The sequence below is a fragment of the Pleurodeles waltl genome, chromosome 12 (genome assembly GCF_031143425.1).
Source record: "Pleurodeles waltl isolate 20211129_DDA chromosome 12, aPleWal1.hap1.20221129, whole genome shotgun sequence".
NCBI classification, from domain to species: Eukaryota; Metazoa; Chordata; class Amphibia; order Caudata; family Salamandridae; genus Pleurodeles; species Pleurodeles waltl.
Genome location: NC_090451.1, coordinates 123,139,130 through 123,155,321, shown reverse-complemented (window position 1 = coordinate 123,155,321; position 16,192 = coordinate 123,139,130). Strand labels below are relative to the sequence as shown.

Sequence of the window (16,192 nt, the reverse complement as noted above, 5' to 3'; positions counted from 1 at the left end):
CCCTCATCTCTCCGTAGCCCCCTTTTACATGCATTCATTTGTTTTAATGTGCTGGTAAAGGCTGGCGTTACTATCACTCTAAGCTATCCACATAAAATATATTTCTGTTCTTTGCAGCAGGCATATTAACCCTCTATGCTACTTTATGGCAAGTCACTCACAACCACCGCACACAACCCCCCCGAAGCAAATGGAGCAAAATATCAACGGATCAGCTGATTTCCACCCTCGCCCGGGCCCCACCCCCTGGGACCCAGGACCTCAACACAGCCACCATCAACCTGCATCGCTGGATAGAACACTGCGGCAACACCCTCGTACCGCTCAAAGAACCCCCAAACACCCTCCACAGAATCAAGGACAGCTGGTTCACCCCAGCCATACAGGAATCCAAACGGCTATGTCGCAGAATGGAAAAAACCTGGCACCTTGAACCTACCAACTCCAACCACATTGCTTTCAAAGATGCCATACGCAAACACCACCAACTGGTCCGCATCACTAAAAGGTCCCACTTCAAAAACCGCATTGACACCAACGCTCACAACAGTAAAGAGCTCTTCGGCATCATCAAAGAGCTCTCCACTCCCTGAACCTGCTCCAACGAACCCCCGCCATCACAGGAGTTCTGCAACTCACTTGCAACCCTCTTCCGTTGAAAGATAGAAGAAATCCACAACAGCTTCAACCCCCAGACCCACCAGCTGACTACAAACACCCACGGACCCCACGCCCAAAGCAACACCCACCTCCTCCACACCTGGACCCCCGTCAACATAGAAGACACCGCCAACACCATGGCCTCCATCCACTCCGTATCACCATCGGACCCCTGCCCACACAACATCTTCAATAAAGCAAACATCATCATTGCTCCCCACCTCTGCAACACCATCAACAGCTCCTTCGAGTCAGCCACCTTCCCAGAAAGATATGAGCACGCAGAAGTCAACGTCCTGCTGAAGAAACCAAAGGCAGACCCAGACGACCCCAAGAACTACCGGCCGATCTCCCTCTTCCCCTTCCCAGCCAAGGTCATCGAAAAAAAAACGTGAACAGCCAACTATCCCGGTTCTTGGAAGACAGCAAGGTGCTCAACACCTCCCAATCCGGATTCCGCAAAACCCACAGCACAGAGACCACACTTATTGCTGCCACAGACGACATCAGGACCATGCTCGACGAAGGAGAAACAGCAGCACTCATCCTCCTGGACCTCTCCGCAGCCTTCGACACGGTATGCCATCATACTCTCCGCACACGCCTCCACAACACTGGAATCCACGACAAGGCACTCGACCGGATCTCGTCATTTCTCGCAGGCAGAACCCAGAGAGTCCGGCTCCCACCGTTCCTGTCAGAAGCCTCCAGAATCATCTGTGGCGTCCCCCAAGGATCATCGCTCAGCCCCACGCTCTTCAATGTTTACATGGCCCCCCTCGCCAACATCGCACAAATCCACCACATCAGCATGGTTTTCTACGCAGACGACACTCAGCTCATCCTCTCCCTCACAAAAGACCCTACAACTGCAAAGAACAACCTCCACAACGGAGTTCACACCATCGCCAGCTGGATGGAATCAAGCCGCCTCAAGTTAAACACAGACAAAATAGAAATCCTCACCTTTGGCACCAACCCCTCAGCATGGAACGACTCTTGGTGGCCCACCTCCCTAGGATCCGCACCCTCACACATGCACGCAACCTGGGATTCATCTTGGACCCCACACTCAGCATGACTCAGCAGGTCAACGCCATCTCCTCTGCCTGCTACAACACTCTCCGCATGCTCTGCAAGATCATCATGTGGATCCCCGTCGAAACCAGGAAAACCGTCACCCACGCCCTGGTTAGCAGCCGGTTGGACTATGGAAATGCCCCATATGCAGGAACAACAACCAAACTCCAAACAAAGCTGCAAAGAATCCAGAACGCATCTGCCCGCCTCATTCTTGACGTCCCACGCCGCAACCACATCTCCCCCCACCTCAGAGATCTACACTGGCTAACAAAATCGAAAAGGATCACCTTCATGCTCCTCATCCACGCACACAAGGCCCTCCACGACACAGGTCCAGCCTACCTAAATGACAGACTCACCTTCCACACTCCCACCCGCAATCTTCGTTCCGCCAGCCTCGTCCTCGCCTCCGTCCCCCGCATCCTCCACACCACCGCCGGAGGAACATCCTTCTCTTACCTAGCCGCCAAGACCTGGAACTCCCTACCACTCCATCTTCGCCAGACTGAAGACCTCTTGACGTTCAGAAAACGCCTCAAGACATTGTTTAAATGACCAGTAGCTCCCCCACCCCAGCGCCTTGAGACCCTAACACAAGGAACTTTTCAGAAGGTGGTTTTAAATGACAAGTTTCATAAGTCATTGCTAAACACAGTGCCCCTTGAGGTCAGCGCCCCCAATCCAGGTCAGCATGTGGTGCGGCCGCACCACCCTAAAGCCGGCCCTGCATAAATTATACAGCTGTATAATTCATTGTACAGGCTAAAGCAGTGAGGGTTATTGCTTATGAGGTTTAGGAATCACATATCACCAATACTTGTAGACATTTTATGTTAAGAGTGACAGTCAGGAGAAACACTGTGATTGTGGTTGTTTATACTAATAAGTCTTTAGTACTTCCCAAAGAAACTCTTCTTTGCAATGTTAGAATAACATATTGTGGGTAAAAACCCAATAAGGATTTAAACTCAAGTCAATCCTGGTAAATAGAACACGGTGCTAGATTAGAAGGCTTGCAACGTTTGAACAGGAAGTACCAAAATTACCTCAGTGCTCAAAGCAGTAGCCCACTTACCTATCTAAATGTAACAAAAATAAAAAAAAATCTGTGATCTGCATGTTACATAATGTGCTTGGAAGCAGCCACATTAACCTTCTATGCTACTCTATGAGTCAAAACATTGACTGGATAAAACAAAGAATTCTCCCAAGATTGCAAGATATCTTACTACTATTATAATGCTCTCAGAACTGCTGGGCACACAGTGATTGCTATAGCATGCGTCTTAACCCTGCAAGATGTTTTAAAATGCAGCCTCTCTGTGACCAATTAAGTAATGCAGAACAGCTATACTTTCACATATGTCCTTGTTTCCAGTCTCTTTGTAGCAGAAGTTTTTTAGTAGATGTATACGTTGACTGTCAGGCTCTGCTTTTCAAACTCCGCCCCTCGTGACTATCTCCTTTCCTTTGCCTGACCATAACTGCTAAGTTATGGGTTCCCGGAGTAAATGTTTTCCAATTTCAGCACCAGTTGAGCCCTTTCAAATGTTCAGTAAGTACCGTCTTGCCATATCAGACCAGACTGCTGAGCTTCATGGAAGGATAGCATATAAATTACATTTCTTCTCTCTTCTGCAGAGTGCAGAAGAATTAGATGGAAGCAAGCCTGTGGTCTGCAGGGGTTGGTTGAGCCACTGAAGTTTCGAACCAGAGGCCTGGCTCTGCTCAAGGTCCTCTTGGAATCTCAAGCTCAAAACGAGCCAGGTATTCATATGGCTTTTGTCTGATTCATGCTCTCCCTCACAAGTCAAGAATTAAAAGAAAGCATAAATCATTATTGTTAAAAAGGAGAGCTATCCATTTAATGGCTGAATTATGTCATGTGAAACAGATCTTGGGATCAGTCATGGCTTCTGGCTTGACCAAATATTGTGATTTTAGGCAAATATTTTATTTCACTGAACCCCTTTTTTTCATTATCGCATCAAAAGACTTCATCAAGTATGTGAGTTGAGGGTGTACACTGTACAAAAATCTCTTGTATTTCATTTGATGGACTATAATGTTCCTTCATTTGCAGTAAGAATCGAGCCCATGTTTAGGTCTAGATGGTAAGTGACTTGCCTCTTATTACACTAATAGCATTTGTTTATCAGTGGGATGATGTAGTGCCTTTTCACAATAAACCAGATTAACTGTTTCCAGACATGTACGTTAGTAGCGACTATAGCCTGGAAAATGTATTGGGAGGTCAGGCGACAGTCCCCTCCTGAATGACGGTGATGATATTGCCAGTGATGAGCTAAACGGGGCAAAGGTCACATGATGTCATTTTTGGAGACATCGACATGATGCTAAATCATCAAGAATGTAAACAAAAAAAGAATCCTCTTTTTGATGAGAGAATGTGGGTGAGTATGTCTGTGTCCTTGCAGGTTTGGTAGCAGCATTGTTTGGTGTTTAGTGGTGACCCTAGCAGACTTCCACGCTGCTTTTGAGTAGTAGACAAGGCAATTGAACTTCTTGGCACAGTTAAGCTTATGAATGTATACTTTTCAACTGTAAACTACTGAACAGAGGGAAGAGTTGAGCCGTGTCTCACGTACTTAAGTGAACATTTTGTGGGGTTACGAATTGGCCGGTTAGCTCAGTTGGTTGGAGCGTGGTGCCAATAACGCCAAGGTCGCGGGTTCGATCCCCGTACGGGCCAAGGGTAACATTTTAGGAAAAGCTCTAACGCCATTTTACCACTAATGTATGGCCTCCTAATTCGTGTTGTTTTACTACCGTAAACATATATCCATGCAGAACGGCACACATTTCAAAACAGGAGGATGGAAATACAGAAAGAGAAGAACATGCAAGTCGTGCTTAAACCGGGACGTGAGGGGGTGAAAGTAGAGAGTGCCTTTGAAAGACATATGTTGGGTGCAGGGCTTTGAATACTGGGATGGGGAGAGAAGGAACATCCGCAGAGAGCAAAATAGAGAAACACCTGCGGCAACCAGCCCGAAACCTCGCAGTGTTGTGATATGCAAATCATTCTTGCACTGCATTCAATACAACGGCAGTAACTGGGAGCACCAAATAATCTGATGGCTTCAAGACGGAGAGCAAGGTGTATTGTATTGTTGTAATTGCATTTACATAGCGTTTAGCACCCTGACGAAGCGCTTTATTGTGGTCAAGTAAAGGTTAGGAGTGAGGAGACCCGTGGAGGGGGGTTGTTTCACAGAATTTCAGTTTGACGTGCAGGTGCTACTAGCGGAAGAAGCTAAATTATGAGGTTGTAAAAGTTAAGGCAATTTGTGATAAACGTAGGTGACAGGAATCAGGGGCTTGAGGCGAGAATGGTGTGTGATGCGGATGTGGCCAGAGTGAAGCCGATACCCAGATTCTGGTCCGATGATGAAACACCCAGAAGTGAGCGTTTACTGAGCAATAGATGATCCGACACTGCATACCTCAAGGTGAAGGTCTCATCTCAAAGGTCCCTGCACGCTTACAACCTCCAGTCCAGAGACACTGCACCTTCTCACCTCTAGAGACACCACTCGCCTCCCAGCACCCTGCCTCTCCCCCACTTAAAGAAAGGCTGCAAGTTCTCACCCACAGGGACAGGGCATCACTCCTACCGTATGGCATCCTGCACACCAGCCATCCACAGAGACTAAGCATGACTCCCCCACGGCTAGGGATTATGCACCAGTTCTGCCTCCAGGGACCCTACAGTTCCTATCCCAGGGACCCCGCACGCCCGTGCTTACCTCCTCAACCCCTATCTTCAGAGACACTACACTTCCCCACCTCATGGACCCTGTACCTCTCTTATATATAGACACCCAACACCTCTGTCACCAACAGGGACCCTGCACATTCATCAGCTTCAGAGGAAGTCCATCTCTCAGGGACCCTGCACCTTCCACACCCCAGGGATTCTCAAGTTCCCTTCCTACAGGAACCACGTACCTCTAGAGGTCTTGCATCCCGACCTTTATGCATCCTGCATACCGAGGAACCTTGCACAGGTCTCATTCCTGAGAACATTCACCCTCAGAGACCCTAAACCTCTCTCCAGGTACCCTGCTCCTCCTCTCCACCACCACCACCGTGGACCTTGGACCTCCTGCACTCCCACACCTCCAAAGACAAAAGACCCTGGGCTTTTGCCCCACCAGGGACACTATGACACCCTAAAGCTAATTCGCACTAAGACGCCTTGGCTATTGCGTGCTTTACAAAAGTTATACTTTACTTATTTACTTTACTTCCCTTACTTATTTACTTACATAACTTACTTACCTTACATACCTACCTTACTTATTTTACTTGACTTATTTATTGTTCTTGCTTACCTTACACTTCTGTAGGTTTTTTGTAGGTTTGCATGGCCCTTCCTCTGCTCCTCCTTATTTTCCCCTTAAACCATCCATGTTGAAGTAGATTGCCCATATTTTTTAATCTGTCCAAATAACAGTTACACCTGTATAGTACATTTCCAAGTGTAATTATTTTGGCACTCGCTGGGCAAAAGAGTATGTTAGGTTTAGGTCGGCTTTATTCCTTGTGAAGTGCCAGATAGCTGCACAGGAGCAGTCGCTGTTAAACGTGATGGCGGTAGTTTGGGGTTTTGCTTGAGAGTTTAGCGCAGGGGGAACATCCTCTGCAGCCCCTTGATAATTGAAGAGTAAGGGTGGGACTGAGGGTGCAACACAGACTTGGGTGATGTGGTCCCCGTTTTCTAAGCGTTTGAAAACGTTCAGTGCAGCAGCTTGTAAGTGGGCTTTCTTATTAACTCCTTCAGCAAGGCTTAAACAAAGGCCGACTAAAAGCGCTATTAGCCCTCTTTTTGTTTGAGTTTAATACTGGATGGAAGTTAATGGAGTTGAACACCTAGGCACCGAAGCAATGGAAGAAAACAACGGGACACACCATGTTATCTCTTCGCAAGTACCTAAGAGAAGCTAGGATTTAGAAGCAAGTTTTTAACTTTTTTGAGCTCCAAATGTAAGAGATCTGCTAGCGCTGTAAAAATGCAAGATTTAACCGCCTGTATGACTAATTACGCAAATATTGATATAAATGGCATTTTTTTTAATTTTTATTCTTTTATAGCACTATTTGTCCCAGTGTATGCTGACAAAGCAGTTTACATCAAGCACACATGCACAATAAATTCAGAGTCGGTTTATCGCTGGTGGTGCCCTGTGCGGCAGTCCTTTTTGGCATCCCCCCCCATGACCATCTCCTCGGATTCACTCACTAGCACCCACAAATGTGACCCTCATCTCTCCGTAGCCCCCTTTTACATGCATTCATTTGTTTTAATGTGCTGGTAAAGGCTGGCGTTACTATCACTCTAAGCTATCCACATAAAATATATTTCTGTTCTTTGCAGCAGGCATATTAACCCTCTATGCTACTTTATGGCAAGTCACTCACAACCACCGCACACAACCCCCCGAAGCAAATGGAGCAAAATATCAACGGATCAGCTGATTTCCACCCTCGCCCGGGCCCCACCCCCTGGGACCCAGGACCTCAACACAGCCACCACCAACCTGCATCGCTGGATAGAACACTGCGGCAACACCCTCGTACCGCTCAAAGAACCCCCAAACACCCTCCACAGAATCAAGGACAGCTGGTTCACCCCAGCCATACAGGAATCCAAACGGCTATGTCGCAGAATGGAAAAAACCTGGCACCTTGAACCTACCAACTCCAACCACATTGCTTTCAAAGATGCCATACGCAAACACCACCAACTGGTCCGCATCACTAAAAGGTCCCACTTCAAAAACCGCATTGACACCAACGCTCACAACAGTAAAGAGCTCTTCGGCATCATCAAAGAGCTCTCCACTCCCAGAACCTGCTCCAACGAACCCCCGCCATCACAGGAGTTCTGCAACTCACTTGCAACCCACTTCCGTTGAAAGATAGAAGAAATCCACAACAGCTTCAACCCCCAGACCCACCAGCTGACTACAAACACCCACGGACCCCACGCCCAAAGCAACACCCACCTCCTCCACACCTGGACCCCCGTCAACATAGAAGACACCGCCAACACCATGGCCTCCATCCACTCCGTATCACCATCGGACCCCTGCCCACACAACATCTTCAATAAAGCAAACATCATCATTGCTCCCCACCTCTGCAACACCATCAACAGCTCCTTCGAGTCAGCCACCTTCCCAGAAAGATATGAGCACGCAGAAGTCAACGTCCTGCTGAAGAAACCAAAGGCAGACCCAGACGACCCCAAGAACTACCGGCCGATCTCCCTCTTCCCCTTCCCAGCCAAGGTCATCGAAAAAAAAACGTGAACAGCCAACTATCCCGGTTCTTGGAAGACAGCAAGGTGCTCATCACCTCCCAATCCGGATTCCGCAAAACCCACAGCACAGAGACCACACTTATTGCTGCCACAGACGACATCAGGACCATGCTCGACGAAGGAGAAACAGCAGCACTCATCCTCCTGGACCTCTCCGCAGCCTTCGACACGGTATGCCATCATACTCTCCGCACACGCCTCCACAACACTGGAATCCACGACAAGGCACTCGACCGGATCTCGTCATTTCTCGCAGGCAGAACCCAGAGAGTCCGGCTCCCACCGTTCCTGTCAGAAGCCTCCAGAATCATCTGTGGCGTCCCCCAAGGATCATCGCTCAGCCCCACGCTCTTCAATGTTTACATGGCCCCCCTCGCCAACATCGCACAAATCCACCACATCAGCATGGTTTTCTACGCAGACGACACTCAGCTCATCCTCTCCCTCACAAAAGACCCTACAACTGCAAAGAACAACCTCCACAACGGAGTTCACACCATCGCCAGCTGGATGGAATCAAGCCGCCTCAAGTTAAACACAGACAAAACAGAAATCCTCACCTTTGGCACCAACCCCTCAGCATGGAACGACTCTTGGTGGCCCACCTCCCTAGGATCCGCACCCTCACACACGCACGCAACCTGGGATTCATCTTGGACCCCACACTCAGCATGACTCAGCAGGTCATCGCCATCTCCTCTGCCTGCTACAACACTCTCCGCATGCTCTGCAAGATCTTCATGTGGATCCCCGTCGAAACCAGGAAAACCGTCACCCACGCCCTGGTTAGCAGCCGGTTGGACTATGGAAATGCCCCATATGCAGGAACAACAACCAAACTCCAAACAAAGCTGCAAAGAATCCAGAACGCATCTGCCCGCCTCATTCTTGACGTCCCACGCCGCAACCACATCTCCCCCCACCTCAGAGATCTACACTGGCTAACAAAATCGAAAAGGATCACCTTCATGCTCCTCATCCACGCACACAAGGCCCTCCACGACACAGGTCCAGCCTACCTAAATGACAGACTCACCTTCCACACTCCCACCCGCAATCTTCGTTCCGCCAGCCTCGTCCTCGCCTCCGTCCCCCGCATCCTCCAAACCACCGCCGGAGGAACATCCTTCTCTTACCTAGCCGCCAAGACCTGGAACTCCCTACCACTCCATCTTCGCCAGACTGAAGACCTCTTGACGTTCAGAAAACGCCTCAAGACATTGTTTAAATGACCAGTAGCTCCCCCACCCCAGCGCCTTGAGACCCTAACACAAGGAACTTTTCAGAAGGTGGTTTTAAATGACAAGTTTCATAAGTCATTGCTAAACACAGTGCCCCTTGAGGTCAGCGCCCCCAATCCAGGTCAGCATGTGGTGCGGCCGCACCGCCCTAAAGCCGGCCCTGCATAAATTATACAGCTGTATAATTCATTGTACAGGCTAAAGCAGTGAGGGTTATTGCTTATGAGGTTTAGGAATCACATATCACCAATACTTGTAGACATTTTATGTTAAGAGTGACAGTCAGGAGAAACACTGTGATTGTGGTTGTTTATACTAATAAGTCTTTAGTACTTCCCAAAGAAACTCTTCTTTGCAATGTTAGAATAACATATTGTGGGTAAAAACCCAATAAGGATTTAAACTCAAGTCAATCCTGGTAAATAGAACACGGTGCTAGATTAGAAGGCTTGCAACGTTTGAACAGGAAGTACCAAAATTACCTCAGTGCTCAAAGCAGTAGCCCACTTACCTATCTAAATGTAACAAAAATAAAAAAAAATCTGTGATCTGCATGTTACATAATGTGCTTGGAAGCAGCCACATTAACCTTCTATGCTACTCTATGAGTCAAAACATTGACTGGATAAAACAAAGAATTCTCCCAAGATTGCAAGATATCTTACTACTATTATAATGCTCTCAGAACTGCTGGGCACACAGTGATTGCTATAGCATGCGTCTTAACCCTGCAAGATGTTTTAAAATGCAGCCTCTCTGTGACCAATTAAGTAATGCAGAACAGCTATACTTTCACATATGTCCTTGTTTCCAGTCTCTTTGTAGCAGAAGTTTTTTAGTAGATGTATACGTTGACTGTCAGGCTCTGCTTTTCAAACTCCGCCCCTCGTGACTATCTCCTTTCCTTTGCCTGACCATAACTGCTAAGTTATGGGTTCCCGGAGTAAATGTTTTCCAATTTCAGCACCAGTTGAGCCCTTTCAAATGTTCAGTAAGTACCGTCTTGCCATATCAGACCAGACTGCTGAGCTTCATGGAAGGATAGCATATAAATTACATTTCTTCTCTCTTCTGCAGAGTGCAGAAGAATTAGATGGAAGCAAGCCTGTGGTCTGCAGGGGTTGGTTGAGCCACTGAAGTTTCGAACCAGAGGCCTGGCTCTGCTCAAGGTCCTCTTGGAATCTCAAGCTCAAAACGAGCCAGGTATTCATATGGCTTTTGTCTGATTCATGCTCTCCCTCACAAGTCAAGAATTAAAAGAAAGCATAAATCATTATTGTTAAAAAGGAGAGCTATCCATTTAATGGCTGAATTATGTCATGTGAAACAGATCTTGGGATCAGTCATGGCTTCTGGCTTGACCAAATATTGTGATTTTAGGCAAATATTTTATTTCACTGAACCCCTTTTTTTCATTATCGCATCAAAAGACTTCATCAAGTATGTGAGTTGAGGGTGTACACTGTACAAAAATCTCTTGTATTTCATTTGATGGACTATAATGTTCCTTCATTTGCAGTAAGAATCGAGCCCATGTTTAGGTCTAGATGGTAAGTGACTTGCCTCTTATTACACTAATAGCATTTGTTTATCAGTGGGATGATGTAGTGCCTTTTCACAATAAACCAGATTAACTGTTTCCAGACATGTACGTTAGTAGCGACTATAGCCTGGAAAATGTATTGGGAGGTCAGGCGACAGTCCCCTCCTGAATGACGGTGATGATATTGCCAGTGATGAGCTAAACGGGGCAAAGGTCACATGATGTCATTTTTGGAGACATCGACATGATGCTAAATCATCAAGAATGTAAACAAAAAAAGAATCCTCTTTTTGATGAGAGAATGTGGGTGAGTATGTCTGTGTCCTTGCAGGTTTGGTAGCAGCATTGTTTGGTGTTTAGTGGTGACCCTAGCAGACTTCCACGCTGCTTTTGAGTAGTAGACAAGGCAATTGAACTTCTTGGCACAGTTAAGCTTATGAATGTATACTTTTCAACTGTAAACTACTGAACAGAGGGAAGTGTTGAGCTGTGTCTCACGTACTTAAGTGAACATTTTGTGGGGTTACGCATTGGCCGGTTAGCTCAGTTGGTTAGAGCGTGGTGCTAATAACGCCAAGGTCGCGGGTTCGATCCCCGTACGGGCCAAGGGTTACATTTTAGGAAAAGCTCTAACGCCATTTTACCACTAATGTATGGCCTCCTAATTCGTGTTGTTTTACTACCGTAAACATATATCCATGCAGAACGGCACACATTTCAAAACAGGAGGATGGAAATACAGAAAGAGAAGAACATGCAAGTCGTGCTTAAACCGGGACGTGAGGGGGTGAAAGTAGAGAGTGCCTTTGAAAGACATATGTTGGGTGCAGGGCTTTGAATACTGGGATGGGGAGAGAAGGAACATCCGCAGAGAGCAAAATAGAGAAACACCTGCGGCAACCAGCCCGAAACCTCGCAGTGTTGTGATATGCAAATCATTCTTGCACTGCATTCAATACAACGGCAGTAACTGGGAGCACCAAATAATCTGATGGCTTCAAGACGGAGAGCAAGGTGTATTGTATTGTTGTAATTGCATTTACATAGCGTTTAGCACCCTGACGAAGCGCTTTATTGTGGTCAAGTAAAGGTTAGGAGTGAGGAGACCCGTGGAGGGGGGTTGTTTCACAGAATTTCAGTTTGACGTGCAGGTGCTACTAGCGGAAGAAGCTAACTTATGAGGTTGTAAAAGTTAAGGCAATTTGTGATAAACGTAGGTGACAGGAATCAGGGGCTTGAGGCGAGAATGGTGTGTGATGCGGATGTGGCCAGAGTGAAGCCGATACCCAGATTCTGGTCCGATGATGAAACACCCAGAAGTGAGCGTTTACTGAGCAATAGATGATCCGACACTGCATACCTCAAGGTGAAGGTCTCATCTCAAAGGTCCCTGCACGCTTACAACCTCCAGTCCAGAGACACTGCACCTTCTCACCTCTAGAGACACCACTCGCCTCCCAGCACCCTGCCTCTCCCCCACTTAAAGAAAGGCTGCAAGTTCTCACCCACAGGGACAGGGCATCACTCCTACCGTATGGCATCCTGCACACCAGCCATCCACAGAGACTAAGCATGACTCCCCCACGGCTAGGGATTATGCACCAGTTCTGCCTCCAGGGACCCTACAGTTCCTATCCCAGGGACCCCGCACGCCCGTGCTTACCTCCTCAACCCCTATCTTCAGAGACACTACACTTCCCCACCTCATGGACCCTGTACCTCTCTTATATATAGACACCCAACACCTCTGTCACCAACAGGGACCCTGCACATTCATCAGCTTCAGAGGAAGTCCATCTCTCAGGGACCCTGCACCTTCCACACCCCAGGGATTCTCAAGTTCCCTTCCTACAGGAACCACGTACCTCTAGAGGTCTTGCATCCCGACCTTTATGCATCCTGCATACCGAGGAACCTTGCACAGGTCTCATTCCTGAGAACATTCACCCTCAGAGACCCTAAACCTCTCTCCAGGTACCCTGCTCCTCCTCTCCACCACCACCACCGTGGACCTTGGACCTCCTGCACTCCCACACCTCCAAAGACAAAAGACCCTGGGCTTTTGCCCCACCAGGGACACTATGACACCCTAAAGCTAATTCGCACTAAGACGCCTTGGCTATTGCGTGCTTTACAAAAGTTATACTTCACTTATTTACTTTACTTCCCTTACTTATTTACTTACATAACTTACTTACCTTACATACCTACCTTACTTATTTTACTTGACTTATTTATTGTTCTTGCTTACCTTACACTTCTGTAGGTTTTTTGTAGGTTTGCATGGCCCTTCCTCTGCTCCTCCTTATTTTCCCCTTAAACCATCCATATTGAAGTAGATTGCCCATATTTTTTAATCTGTCCAAATAACAGTTACACCTGTATAGTACATTTCCAAGTGTAATTATTTTGGCACTCGCTGGGCAAAAGAGTATGTTAGGTTTAGGTCGGCTTTATTCCTTGTGAAGTGCCAGATAGCTGCACAGGAGCAGTCGCTGTTAAACGTGATGGCGGTAGTTTGGGGTTTTGCTTGAGAGTTTAGCGCAGGGGGAACATCCTCTGCAGCCCCTTGATAATTGAAGAGTAAGGGTGGGACTGAGGGTGCAACACAGACTTGGGTGATGTGGTCCCCGTTTTCTAAGCGTTTGAAAACGTTCAGTGCAGCAGCTTGTAAGTGGGCTTTCTTATTAACTCCTTCAGCAAGGCTTAAACAAAGGCCGACTAAAAGCGCTATTAGCCCTCTTTTTGTTTGAGTTTAATACTGGATGGAAGTTAATGGAGTTGAACACCTAGGCACCGAAGCAATGGAAGAAAACAACGGGACACACCATGTTATCTCTTCGCAAGTACCTAAGAGAAGCTAGGATTTAGAAGCAAGTTTTTAACTTTTTTGAGCTCCAAATGTAAGAGATCTGCTAGCGCTGTAAAAATGCAAGATTTAACCGCCTGTATGACTAATTACGCAAATATTGATATAAATGGCATTTTTTTTAATTTTTATTCTTTTATAGCACTATTTGTCCCAGTGTATGCTGACAAAGCAGTTTACATCAAGCACACATGCACAATAAATTCAGAGTCGGTTTATCGCTGGTGGTGCCCTGTGCGGCAGTCCTTTTTGGCATCCCCCCCCATGACCATCTCCTCGGATTCACTCACTAGCACCCACAAATGTGACCCTCATCTCTCCGTAGCCCCCTTTTACATGCATTCATTTGTTTTAATGTGCTGGTAAAGGCTGGCGTTACTATCACTCTAAGCTATCCACATAAAATATATTTCTGTTCTTTGCAGCAGGCATATTAACCCTCTATGCTACTTTATGGCAAGTCACTCACAACCACCGCACACAACCCCCCCGAAGCAAATGGAGCAAAATATCAACGGATCAGCTGATTTCCACCCTCGCCCGGGCCCCACCCCCTGGGACCCAGGACCTCAACACAGCCACCACCAACCTGCATCGCTGGATAGAACACTGCGGCAACACCCTCGTACCGCTCAAAGAACCCCCAAACACCCTCCACAGAATCAAGGACAGCTGGTTCACCCCAGCCATACAGGAATCCAAACGGCTATGTCGCAGAATGGAAAAAACCTGGCACCTTGAACCTACCAACTCCAACCACATTGCTTTCAAAGATGCCATACGCAAACACCACCAACTGGTCCGCATCACTAAAAGGTCCCACTTCAAAAACCGCATTGACACCAACGCTCACAACAGTAAAGAGCTCTTCGGCATCATCAAAGAGCTCTCCACTCCCAGAACCTGCTCCAACGAACCCCCGCCATCACAGGAGTTCTGCAACTCACTTGCAACCCACTTCCGTTGAAAGATAGAAGAAATCCACAACAGCTTCAACCCCCAGACCCACCAGCTGACTACAAACACCCACGGACCCCACGCCCAAAGCAACACCCACCTCCTCCACACCTGGACCCCCGTCAACATAGAAGACACCGCCAACACCATGGCCTCCATCCACTCCGTATCACCATCGGACCCCTGCCCACACAACATCTTCAATAAAGCAAACATCATCATTGCTCCCCACCTCTGCAACACCATCAACAGCTCCTTCGAGTCAGCCACCTTCCCAGAAAGATAGGAGCACGCAGAAGTCAACGTCCTGCTGAAGAAACCAAAGGCAGACCCAGACGACCCCAAGAACTACCGGCCGATCTCCCTCTTCCCCTTCCCAGCCAAGGTCATCGAAAAAAAAACGTGAACAGCCAACTATCCCGGTTCTTGGAAGACAGCAAGGTGCTCAACACCTCCCAATCCGGATTCCGCAAAACCCACAGCACAGAGACCACACTTATTGCTGCCACAGACGACATCAGGACCATGCTCGACGAAGGAGAAACAGCAGCACTCATCCTCCTGGACCTCTCCGCAGCCTTCGACACGGTATGCCATCATACTCTCCGCACACGCCTCCACAACACTGGAATCCACGACAAGGCACTCGACCGGATCTCGTCATTTCTCGCAGGCAGAACCCAGAGAGTCCGGCTCCCACCGTTCCTGTCAGAAGCCTCCAGAATCATCTGTGGCGTCCCCCAAGGATCATCGCTCAGCCCCACGCTCTTCAATGTTTACATGGCCCCCCTCGCCAACATCGCACAAATCCACCACATCAGCATGGTTTTCTACGCAGACGACACTCAGCTCATCCTCTCCCTCACAAAAGACCCTACAACTGCATAGAACAACCTCCACAACGGAGTTCACACCATCGCCAGCTGGATGGAATCAAGCCGCCTCAAGTTAAACACAGACAAAACAGAAATCCTCACCTTTGGCACCAACCCCTCAGCATGGAACGACTCTTGGTGGCCCACCTCCCTAGGATCCGCACCCTCACACACGCACGCAACCTGGGATTCATCTTGGACCCCACACTCAGCATGACTCAGCAGGTCAACGCCATCTCCTCTGCCTGCTACAACACTCTCCGCATGCTCTGCAAGATCTTCATGTGGATCCCCGTCGAAACCAGGAAAACCGTCACCCACGCCCTGGTTAGCAGCCGGTTGGACTATGGAAATGCCCCATATGCAGGAACAACAACCAAACTCCAAACAAAGCTGCAAAGAATCCAGAACGCATCTGCCCGCCTCATTCTTGACGTCCCACGCCGCAACCACATCTCCCCCCACCTCAGAGATCTACACTGGCTAACAAAATCGAAAAGGATCACCTTCATGCTCCTCATCCACGCACACAAGGCCCTCCACGACACAGGTCCAGCCTACCTAAATGACAGACTCACCTTCCACACTCCCACCCGCAATCTTCGTTCCGCCAGC

At 48.0% G+C, this 16,192-nt stretch overlaps 1 non-coding gene across 1 annotated transcript; it reads left to right on the top strand.

Moving 5' to 3' along the window:
• Positions 1–11,408: 11,408 nt before the first annotated feature.
• Positions 11,409–11,482, top strand: TRNAI-AAU (transfer RNA isoleucine (anticodon AAU)). The gene has a single exon. It is a non-coding gene; the product is annotated as a tRNA-Ile (tRNA).
• Positions 11,483–16,192: the final 4,710 nt, after the last annotated feature.